Source organism: Bolinopsis microptera, chromosome 1 (genome assembly GCF_026151205.1).
Source record: "Bolinopsis microptera isolate Bmic1 chromosome 1, MBARI_Bmic_1.0, whole genome shotgun sequence".
Taxonomy (NCBI): domain Eukaryota; kingdom Metazoa; phylum Ctenophora; class Tentaculata; order Lobata; family Bolinopsidae; genus Bolinopsis; species Bolinopsis microptera.
The window spans coordinates 17,842,692-17,853,268 of NC_087072.1; positions in this window are offsets into that span (position 1 = coordinate 17,842,692).

A 10,577-nucleotide genomic window follows, 5' to 3' on the forward strand; every position below is an offset into this window, starting at 1 on the left:
AATCTTCAAAAACTGAGGCTAAGGGTAACCAAGCTATTGCAAGGGAAACACTAGCAATTATACCCACAACTACGAGAGTTGTGACTACAGATCTTTTGTCGACAGGGGCTGGAACAGATAGAGATCGGCTCGCTATCCCGACCGTTCTGATCAGGCTCAGAGCAGTCATAGCAAAGAGTGACAGCTGGGATCCCATAGTGCTGACCACTCCCAACATCGAACAGGGAACTCCAGACAGCCATTCAGCCTGTTTCTTGCAGTAATCGTTACCATAAATACTGTCAATTACGGACAATGCAATTAAGTAGACTCCAATTAGGAAATCTCCTAATCCGATGACAGTAATAAGGACCATGGTGCGAAGCATACTGCTAGTTTTGCAGTCTATAGCAGATCGTACCGCGTTGGTTATTGTGACCAAATTAAAAATGACTGCCAGAACACCGAACAAACAGCAAGTTAGTTTTATCACGCTGTTCTCGAGGATTTCCTTTCCACAGGATTGGTTACACTCGTCTGACAAATCAAAACAGTCGTACATACCGTCACATTTCTGTGAGTGGGATATGAGCTGCTCTTTGACGCCAGTTTTATTCCTCGTGTTCTGGCATACCACGTGGTTTGTACAGTTCTGCTCGTCTGACATGTCTCCACAATCGTCAATAAGGTTACACACTTGACTATACCTTACACATCTGTTGTTTTTACATTCAAAAAAGTCATTTTTAAATTCACCTTTCTCAGATCTTGTGACAAATGTGAGGTAAGAGTTGCTTGCTAGAGTGTATAGTCGATCAGGATATTGTCCCGGACACGCATTATATTTCGGAGGAGTCTTCTGAAGAGGACATGTGGAGTCCATGCACAAACCCATGCAGCTCAAGTACACGTAGTATTCGCCAAACAGATCAGTGCAATTCAATTTGGAGGTTGGAACATTTAGTACCAATCTGATGCCAAAAACATCACTTGAGTGTTCTTGAAGATTACACACTTTATCCTGAAGAGAATATGCTGATATGCACAAGTCTCGAATTAAACAGTCCTGGATAATGGCTGAACTTTCGAAACTTGGGAAGTCTCTCGAGACCGTGCAGACATCATTTTCCAGTTCACACGAGTTTACACCATCACACAACAGATCGAACTCAACATACGGTTTCTCAAGACCACCAGGACATAAAAACACGTTCTGACAGGTTTCAGCTCCAAATAATATTCTATTTGAACCATCGTCTTCAGTTCCACAATAATTCCATTGTACATTTGTTTTCTCGTCTTCTCCGTACAGACAATCTGTTTGGCTATCCATTATCCAGGCTACAGGTATGTCCATGAATTTATTGATATTAAAAGTGCGGTTACATCTCAAAGCAATACCGGTTCTACGACTGCAAACGTCATGAACTTCATCACTTCCGTCACTACAGTCATAAACTCCATCACAAAGTTTGTGTTTATGGATGACACAATCTACTATCAAAGAGGGTGACACGCACTCATTTTCTAGGCTATTATCGCAAAGGTTAATTACTTCGTCGGTTAAAATATTACCACCACACGTCACATATTTGGAGACACTAGACATGAAACCATTTATCTCGCAAAATCCTCCTATTCTGTTCACATCAGTGCAGTTGGTCTGGTCTAGATAATCATAGCAGTACGGGTATGTAGCATTTGAGGTAAGATTAAACACTCCACATCTGGTATAGTTCATTATATGTACCATCTTGTTGACGTTCTTCTCCACTTTACTGTAGTAATGGATGCAGATTCCATTGGTAATCTCTTCTACTAGATCACAGCCCTCCTCATCCTCTCTGTGCTCACAGTCATCAATCCCATCACAGATCCAGGGTATTGATAAATAGTTTCCATACGTATGGGGACAGTACAGGCCGTATATTAGACCATTGCAAAGACTCTCATCTTTACAAGTGTTCGTTGAGTCGCATATATCGTTGCATATATCTGATACAACATAATGCGATGATGATGTAAATAAAGAAGTTGCAGTTGCAGTATTAGGTATAGTGGTAGTCAGGCTAGAAGTATCAATAGTCACGCTAGTAGTTGTTAAACTAGTGGTCATGGTACTACGTAGTTCATCAAATTCCTGGTCTGTATCTCCGAAATATTTTATTTCACCTTTCTTATCATACTCAAAAAAGCTTCCACACAAAAATGTTGAGTTCCCCATAATTATATTGGTGTTTAACCCGCATGCTTGATAAGCCTTGGAGTCATTTTCACACACAGCAGAAACACCGAATTTGTAACTGCTAGTCTTGCTTTCAAATTGTTTCTTCTCATCGTACCTTACGTTCGAGTGCACACACTTAAGATGGTACATTTTTCTGCTATCATCAAAACATACGTTTTTCAAAAATCCGCGATAATTGGTAACTGTACATTTTTTGTCTGATTCTTTCTCTGTTGATATACTCGTACAGCCTGGAAAATGAGTTGATGTCACCGATCTCTACATTACACAAATTGTGATATTCTATCCGAGCATGAGGATGAAAATGCGCAAAAGATTTTGTTATAATTTGTAAAATCCCACACCCCACCTGTTTTATTGAAACAGCGAAGCCAGACGATGTCCCTGTAATCACAGTTATGACTTGCCATCATCATATCACACATTGACATATCGTTATCATCTGAGTTGCAGTATACTTCACCCATTTCGTGCATTGTTGGCATTGTTCCATTCATCCAAGATCTAGAAAATTTACATTTCTGGTTGAAATGAATCGAAGAATTACACAAGTAGCAGTGCTATGTCAAAGTTGTATTCGAGGAAAAATCCTAAATTATATCGTATTTTGGCGAAGGAAACAAAACTAACACTGGCATGTAGTTCATATTTCTTGGATGACTCCCCCAATCTGCGAAGAGATATCCAATAGACTGACAAACCAGATGTGCAGAATGCCAATTAAAACTATCATGCTTGCAAACAGTTTTGTTTTGTTCTAATCTGGCTAGCTTATTAACAACAGTAAGGACCAGAATTCCCTCTTTTTCAGCTTCTACCTCTGTTCTGTTCACCAGATTGACCAAAGATACTCTCTCTAACTTCCACTCACGCTCTGAAAAATTCCCACTATTAGTTACTCGATAAAAAAAGGATCACCATTATCAATGTATTCTATGATATTATAATACTTGTTAAACATTGATAATATACCAATTTACATAATTTGATAACATACCAATGTAGTAGGAGTCCGATGCAGTATCCTGTGACTGGAACACTATGATACTCACAGTATTCCGCCACACTCCACTCCACAAGCCGTCGTAATATTCGTGGTTACACGATTCTTTAGATGCTGTGACATCAGCGACCTTTACTCCATTGCAATGAATTACTGTTCTGAAGCCTCGTTTCTCAATTTTCCACTCCTTGTTTTGATCTGCTGGTAGAGTTGCCGAGAAGTAATTATTTAGCCTTTGACAGAACTGGAAAGCATACCGTATAGGTTTGTAGAAAATAATGCTTATCCCTCCAGCAGAATAACCCCCTTCATCGGAATACCTTATCTGCACACGGTCATTACTTCCCACGGCACTTGATGTCCTCATGTACAGGTATGAAATCTCGAGGTCAACTCTGATGTCCTTGTTAAGTTCCACTGGATTCCATATAAAACCTGTTTGAGTGTTGGCAATTTTCCAAAAAAGATTGGGGTTATAAAAATAACAAAAAATGGCTGATATATGATTACAAAATTGGCGAAAAAATTTAAGCAATGTTTTTGTAATTTCTATTCCCAAAATTCTCAGCTTTCGATGGCGATGATAAACAGCCATTAATGGAATAATTACAATTATTGCAAACCTGATGGTGTCCCATTTCCATTATCTGAAGTAAAATTTATTGAGTCAGATTTTCCTGTAGTTTGAGATTCAGCTTCTTCCAAAAATGTCAGCCCAAGAATAATGAGTAGATGCATTGATATTTTTTATTGGATAATATCAAATTCCCTTTTATTTCAGGGTTCGCAGTTTTGCTGATCGCTAAAGAAATTGAATTGTTAACTTAAAGCAATGACATGCCCAAAACGGGCATTTTGTGATTTATCAAAATACACTTTTTTTGTGCAAATTCATTTTGCCCGAGGTAGACACTTTTACCGATGGTTGCCTCATAATGATCAGGGTAGCATGAAACATAAGGCCTGTCGTGATATCATGGATCGCTTAGGTTCCACCAGGATCTGGTAGTCCTCATAATTCTGTGGCCTCTATGTATCGTCATCTCGCACAACTCTTTAAAAATCTAGTAAATTTGGCATGTGAAAATGTGCAGCCTTCCAGACATTGATTGGGTTAACGAGGTGTCGTACGTCACCTCAAGATCGGGTGACAGGGGGCTGACCAGGCCAGAACCCAATTGATTGGGTCTGAGGTCACGTGATTATGAGCCTGAGGTCACGTGACTATGACGTCACCAGAGCTTCATGTTCTCCGTTTTCCGCTCATTGGACCAGGTGAGCTTGCATGCTTGTGAATGTGGGTGTAAGTACAGCTGTACTGTAGTTTATACCTAATTACCCCTATAGAAACCGAAAATTTATTTTCTGGCAGAAAGCAAGAAATTTACCAAAATATCGACATTGTTATAAACTTATTTGGATGACCATTCCTGACCTAAAACTGCACGAGAAATCGATTAAACTTGGTTTCAGAACTCAACAATGCTTCCTTATGCCTTAACATCCATGTTTTATCGATACAATCAACATTATGATCCTGTTAATTGATTAATTAGTAACAAGTACCTAACAAATACGCAGAAACAACAATCACACCTACATTGCATTCCTAACTGGTCGATTTCGAGTGATCAATAATCGTCGTGATGATACGTCACGTGTTCCTGATCATCATCAGCAATCAAGAGACAGGAGCGGCGGTTGCTTTGAATCAATGGTTTACGTTATTTTTGTGAATTCGACCCCTGTTGAAACAGTTATCACACTTTGTAACTGCATATGTATCGAGGATAGCTTTACAAATAAGAGTATCAGTAAATAAAATTGCCACAAGTGTTTCTCTCACTCACTTTCGATAAGACACATTGCATTGGAAAGAGTTTTACTTTTTTCTCTTCCAAGTAGTTCATTATACCACTTGCTATTCCCCGTCCTGAACGTTTAAAAATTACGAATTAACTATAATATCAATCAAATGAATCAGATTATCAGCTACTGTATGCGTAAACAAAGTTGCAATTTTAATTTCACGGGATCCGGGGATCGGATCGTTTTTGCCTTCATTAACTCTGTTAATAGTGTTATCTTGATGGAGTTATTGATCTTTCAAAATCCTTGATAAGTAAATAGAACGAAAGTTTACTCAAACTTCTACTGTTCCTTCTAGTTCTGCTAGGCTTACAGTTTATAGTCGGCTTCTTAATCTTTCTTTCCAAATTGAGTACTTAGCTTTCATATATTATACAAGTTCGAATTCTACATTTTTTTAAATTGATTGTAGATCTGGGGTGTAGGAAGCGGGGGGACCATCGCCCCACCCCCCCCCCCCCCCCCCCCATGAAATCTGGGCAAGGGGCCAAAAAGGGCTAACTTTTTGTTTAGGTTTCTAAACATGTTTAGGGAAAAAATCGTCAAATATATTTTCGGTTTAATTCTGAGTCAAAATTGTTCAAAGTTTTTCTGGAAACTACTTTTGTTCATGTTTTATGCTACCCTGATCATTATGAGCTACCCTGATCATTATGAGCCAAAAATATTTTGAAAGATAAAACTTCAGTATACTTACGTTACTGTTACGTTTTCATTACAAGGTTGTCGTATAATTTGTCTGATAACGTGCATACAACGTTGTATCAAATACGTTACATTAACCTTTAACAGCTACCTTATCGGACCTTATTTGGACGGACATTACATGAACGGACATAATTATGAACGGACATTAATATGAACGCTCAAAGGCATTCAAAACCATCAAAAATCCGAATTTTTTTCAATTTTTTGACGTTTTTTAAATTTCAGCAAATGATTTTTAAATCCATTTTTTCTACAGTAAGTAAGAAAAGCAGTCATTGAGCAGTAAAAATGTTAAAATATGTGTACATGATCAGTGTCTAATATCACATATCATCTTCATCAAATGGGTTTTCGTGCATGAAATAGTCCATGCTTAAAGCATCAGTGATTTCTAGCTATATGGAAACCTTTTTTATCAAACTACCCCGGTCCTGCATTTCAGTGTTTACTTTTACAAACCATTCGGCGTGAAGTGGTTTTATCTTAGACAACTTAAGGTTAACCTTAACATCACGTGGAGCTTTCCTAGCACTGTTCCATTACCTCCCCTGAGTAATATGAACTATAATATAACAACGTCGGACAATGTCCTTGGAAACACGATTTTACCGTAATATCTAGAGGCTGGAACAAGTTTGTCATGTTGGCGGGGACTAGTTCATGAACTATATTGTTGAGTGCCATAATTTCGTTGACTTTTTTCCGCCAAGTAACCCTTGAAAACATCATATACTAGTAGAATTTTCTGTGCCTCCGGCAGACCAAGGAGAACCTTTCCATCGTTAACTTACGGCACAATCAAGTTCTCAAAGTTGTCATATTCTGGACAAAAAGTTCGAAATGGAAAAATTTTTGAAAAAATTTCAACGGACTTTAACTTGGACGGACATTAATTGAACGGACTTTATTTGAACGGACATTAAGATGAACGCTAGGGCCTCCAGCGTTCAGGTAATGTCCGTCCAAATAAGGTCCGATAAGGTAACTCATTTCCAACGTTGGTGATGTAAGGTTTAATCAACTTGAAAACCACGTTACAAACCCAACGTTGCAAAGTGTAAATTACAACGTTTACCGAACGAACTTTTCAAGTACGTTATTAACACGTTTCAATTACAACGTTGTCGTATAGTTTTTCTGATAACGTGTATACAACGTAGTACCAAATACGTTACATTAACCTTTAACAGCTAACTCATTTCCAACGTTAGTGATGTAATGTTTAATCAACTTGTACACAACGTTTCAAACCCAATGTTGCAAAGTGTAAATTCCAACCTTAAAACAACGTTAATCTAACGAACTTTGCCGGCTGGGTACCTGCAAAAGTGTTTAATTTGACAAAACGATTTTGCAAAAAAAAAGTGATTTACGTATAAATCACTAAAAGTAAATTTCCGTTTTGGGAGCGAGCCCTTACATATAGTCAATACCTTCGATAATCTGTTGAGAAATCGTGAATCGGTAGGCACTCGATGAAATTTACTTGGGCTCAACTTTATATACCGGTTATCTGTGCCTAACATGGGACGATTGCCGGAGAACTAACACATCTGTGTCAGCTCTGACAATAGAAACGCGTCGAATATAATCGATATTTTATAGTGCAGGCGAAACCATTCCCGTGGTCAACGGGAGAGGAACACTTCTTTATGGAGGACCAAGTAAAGAAACGATAGTACGGCCACTGTCTGTAACATAAAAATACCGAATGAGTATACTGCAACCGAAGCTATTCTGGGAGACCTATTACTGGAAAATATCAAACGCTTTACCGCGGCAGGAACAGCAAGATTTTATGACAGTACCGGCATACCGGAAATCTGATATTTTAGAACACAAGTTGCTTTACTATAAATAGTAAATGATATCAAAAAGTTCATAAGATATTACCAATTTTACGATAATAAAGATTTTTGACTAACCAATTTTGAACAATTTAAATAGGTCTGATTTGGTAATTTATATTTGACGTGACATGAAGTAAGCACTATTTTTAAGTGGAGTATCGTTGACTGATGACGTGATTCTGCCGATTATTATTTTTTAACTCTTAAATTAAAAGGTGGGACAGAGAAAAGGACAATATGATTTTACCGCAATTTTGAATTTTTTAAGAAATTTTTAAGAAATTTGCGCAAAATACGGGCCAGCATGTTATACGAAATTAGGTAAAAAACCCAACATCGCCATATTCAGGTGCCTTAAAAACCATGTTAAAAATGAGTTAGAGATCTGAAATTTTGCAGGGCGTCTAGACGTTGACCAAATCGACTGTACAAAAATTCCAAGTGAATGAAAATGTCCTCAGATTTTGAATAAAATTACTCCTTAATGGTTTAAACTCGATTTGAAAAGTTGTTATTTTGTCAAAAATCAAGTTTTAAAAACACTTAACTTGATGACGCCATCAAGTGATGATGATGACGTTAAATTATTTTTCGATATAATGTAAACTAAAGTATAAACGATTATCTTTAAAACCTGTGGTTCTATAATCTAGATGACTGTATCGTTTATACTTTTGAATCTACGGACACTTGAATGTTCTAAAACACCTAAAACACAGTGAGGTGTTGTGTCCTTGTACTCCCAGCTCTAGCCCCCAATTTCCCGGGACCTCACCTAAAACACAGTGAGGTGTTGTGTCCTTGTACTCCCAGCTCTTACCCCCATGATTTCCCGGGATCTCACCTAAAACACAGTGAGGTGTTGTGTCCTTGTACTCCCAGCTCTTACCCCAATTTCCCAGGATCTCACCTAAAACACAGTAAGGTGTCGTGTCCTTGTACTCCCAGCTCTTATCCCTGATACAGGTGATGAGACTGCTCCCTGAAAGACTGTACCCTGGATACAGTCCAGCTCCACTCTTTTTCCGTGGTCCACTGGAAGTGGGATGTTTGTATTCATGTCGAACATTTCATCCAGCAATCCAGTGCACTTGTCTATGGAGCAGCTAGGGAAGTTCCTGGCTGAGCTGAACTTTGTGTCCTGGACACAGGTGATGGTTCTGTCTCCAGCTAAGGAGTACCCAGCCACACAGTTCACATCTATTTTTGTCCCCTTCTTCACAGGGAAATGGGAGCTAGTGTAGAGGCTACTGTCTAGCTGTAATTCTGAGCATGATCCTGAACAGTGGAGTTAATATTAACTGATGTTGGAGTACAATGTTAATAAAACAACATCCACTGCACCGGAAACTAAGTTTCCGTTTTAAGGTTTGCTGTGTCCGGGAGAGACCCACACCTGTCTATAATAATAGTGAACAATTTATTTTTTCCGTTCTTTAAGATAAGAGAGGTTTAGGCTCATTACGACCTCACCTGTTTAAATAGTTTACGCTTGATAAAAATCCCTTCTTAACACCAACAGACACGAAAAAAAACATTCTGCCTACAAACCTAGCATACAGGAGGGGATAGTTATAGTTAAGGAAAAATCTGTTCCCTCAACACATGTTACGGTGTTGTCTCTAGTCATAGTGTGTCCGGGACTACACTTTAGGGAAACTTCAGCCCCAGGTGGTAGGGGGAACTGTGTCTCTGTTATTATCTCCGTCCAGTTAGAGGGTAGACTCTCACACGAAACTGAACGTTTTGGATAATTTTATATGCGTTCACAAAGTACAAGATAAACTAGTCCCAATTTCTAGTTGAACTTGACCCTGGTGGTGGCCTGTGGAATATATGAAATGTCTAAATACGATATATCAGAGAAAATTACCGCAGCGAATGTGATCCTCGGAAGCATGGGATCCTTTAGGACACGTGATACACAGCCCTGCTCCCTCTGCAATGTAACTGTTTGTGGGACACTTCTGACATACTGACTGTGAACTGTCCTTGAAGGTCCCTCCTTGGCAAGGAACTGGATCAAAGATTGATGTTTGGTCAGTAGACCACCTAGCAGAATAAGAGGGGGGGGGGGGGGGTTGTTTTATATTTGCAAATACAAACCGAGTCACTTTTGTGATTTGATATGTTATTTCAATAATATTCTCTCCTGAACTTACTGCAAGTGGTTTTTTATTGCTAGGTTCCTCTCCAACGACGCATTTAGCACAGCTCGTCATAAAAGTGTCCCGATACGTTCCTTCTTCACATTGCTCTGAAAATAAAGGGATGTCATTTCAAACTCCTTTTATACGTTCACTGACCAAGTCTTTTTTGTTGCTAAAAATTTCCCGGTTAAGGAGGGAGAAGGGAATTTAGCCTATAATTCGTGTGTAACTTTACATCGAGATAGCAGTCGACCAACAAACCTACGTCGGTATTCCCTTTTTTCTCCTCCGTAAAAATCCATGCTACCAGCATCCTTACACCAAATTGATATTACCCCGAATCTCAGAATCATAGTTCCTTTTAACGATTAATCTGACAAATAGAGTAAAAGTCTGGCAATGTGACTCGGGCACTGAACTGTTATAGTTACTTTGTTAGACTTTGGCCAAGTCACTTGTAATGACATACTGGAGGGTTGTACTGTGACACTTTTCACATTAATGGAGCATGGAAAAGAAGCAAGTAGTGTAGCAGATTCTTCATCGGTAGATGTTCGCCTTGCTGCATAAAAATATAATTTGAACAAAAAACATATAGTAAACGACTGATTTGTAAAAAGTTAATAAGCTTTTATTGAGCGTAGAGTATATAATATTGCATATTGAGGTAATAACGATATTTATATTCGCATGGCACAACTACTCTCATTTATAAAACCACGCGAAAGGCAAGCACGTCGACGTCATAAAACATGAAAATTTACACTGAG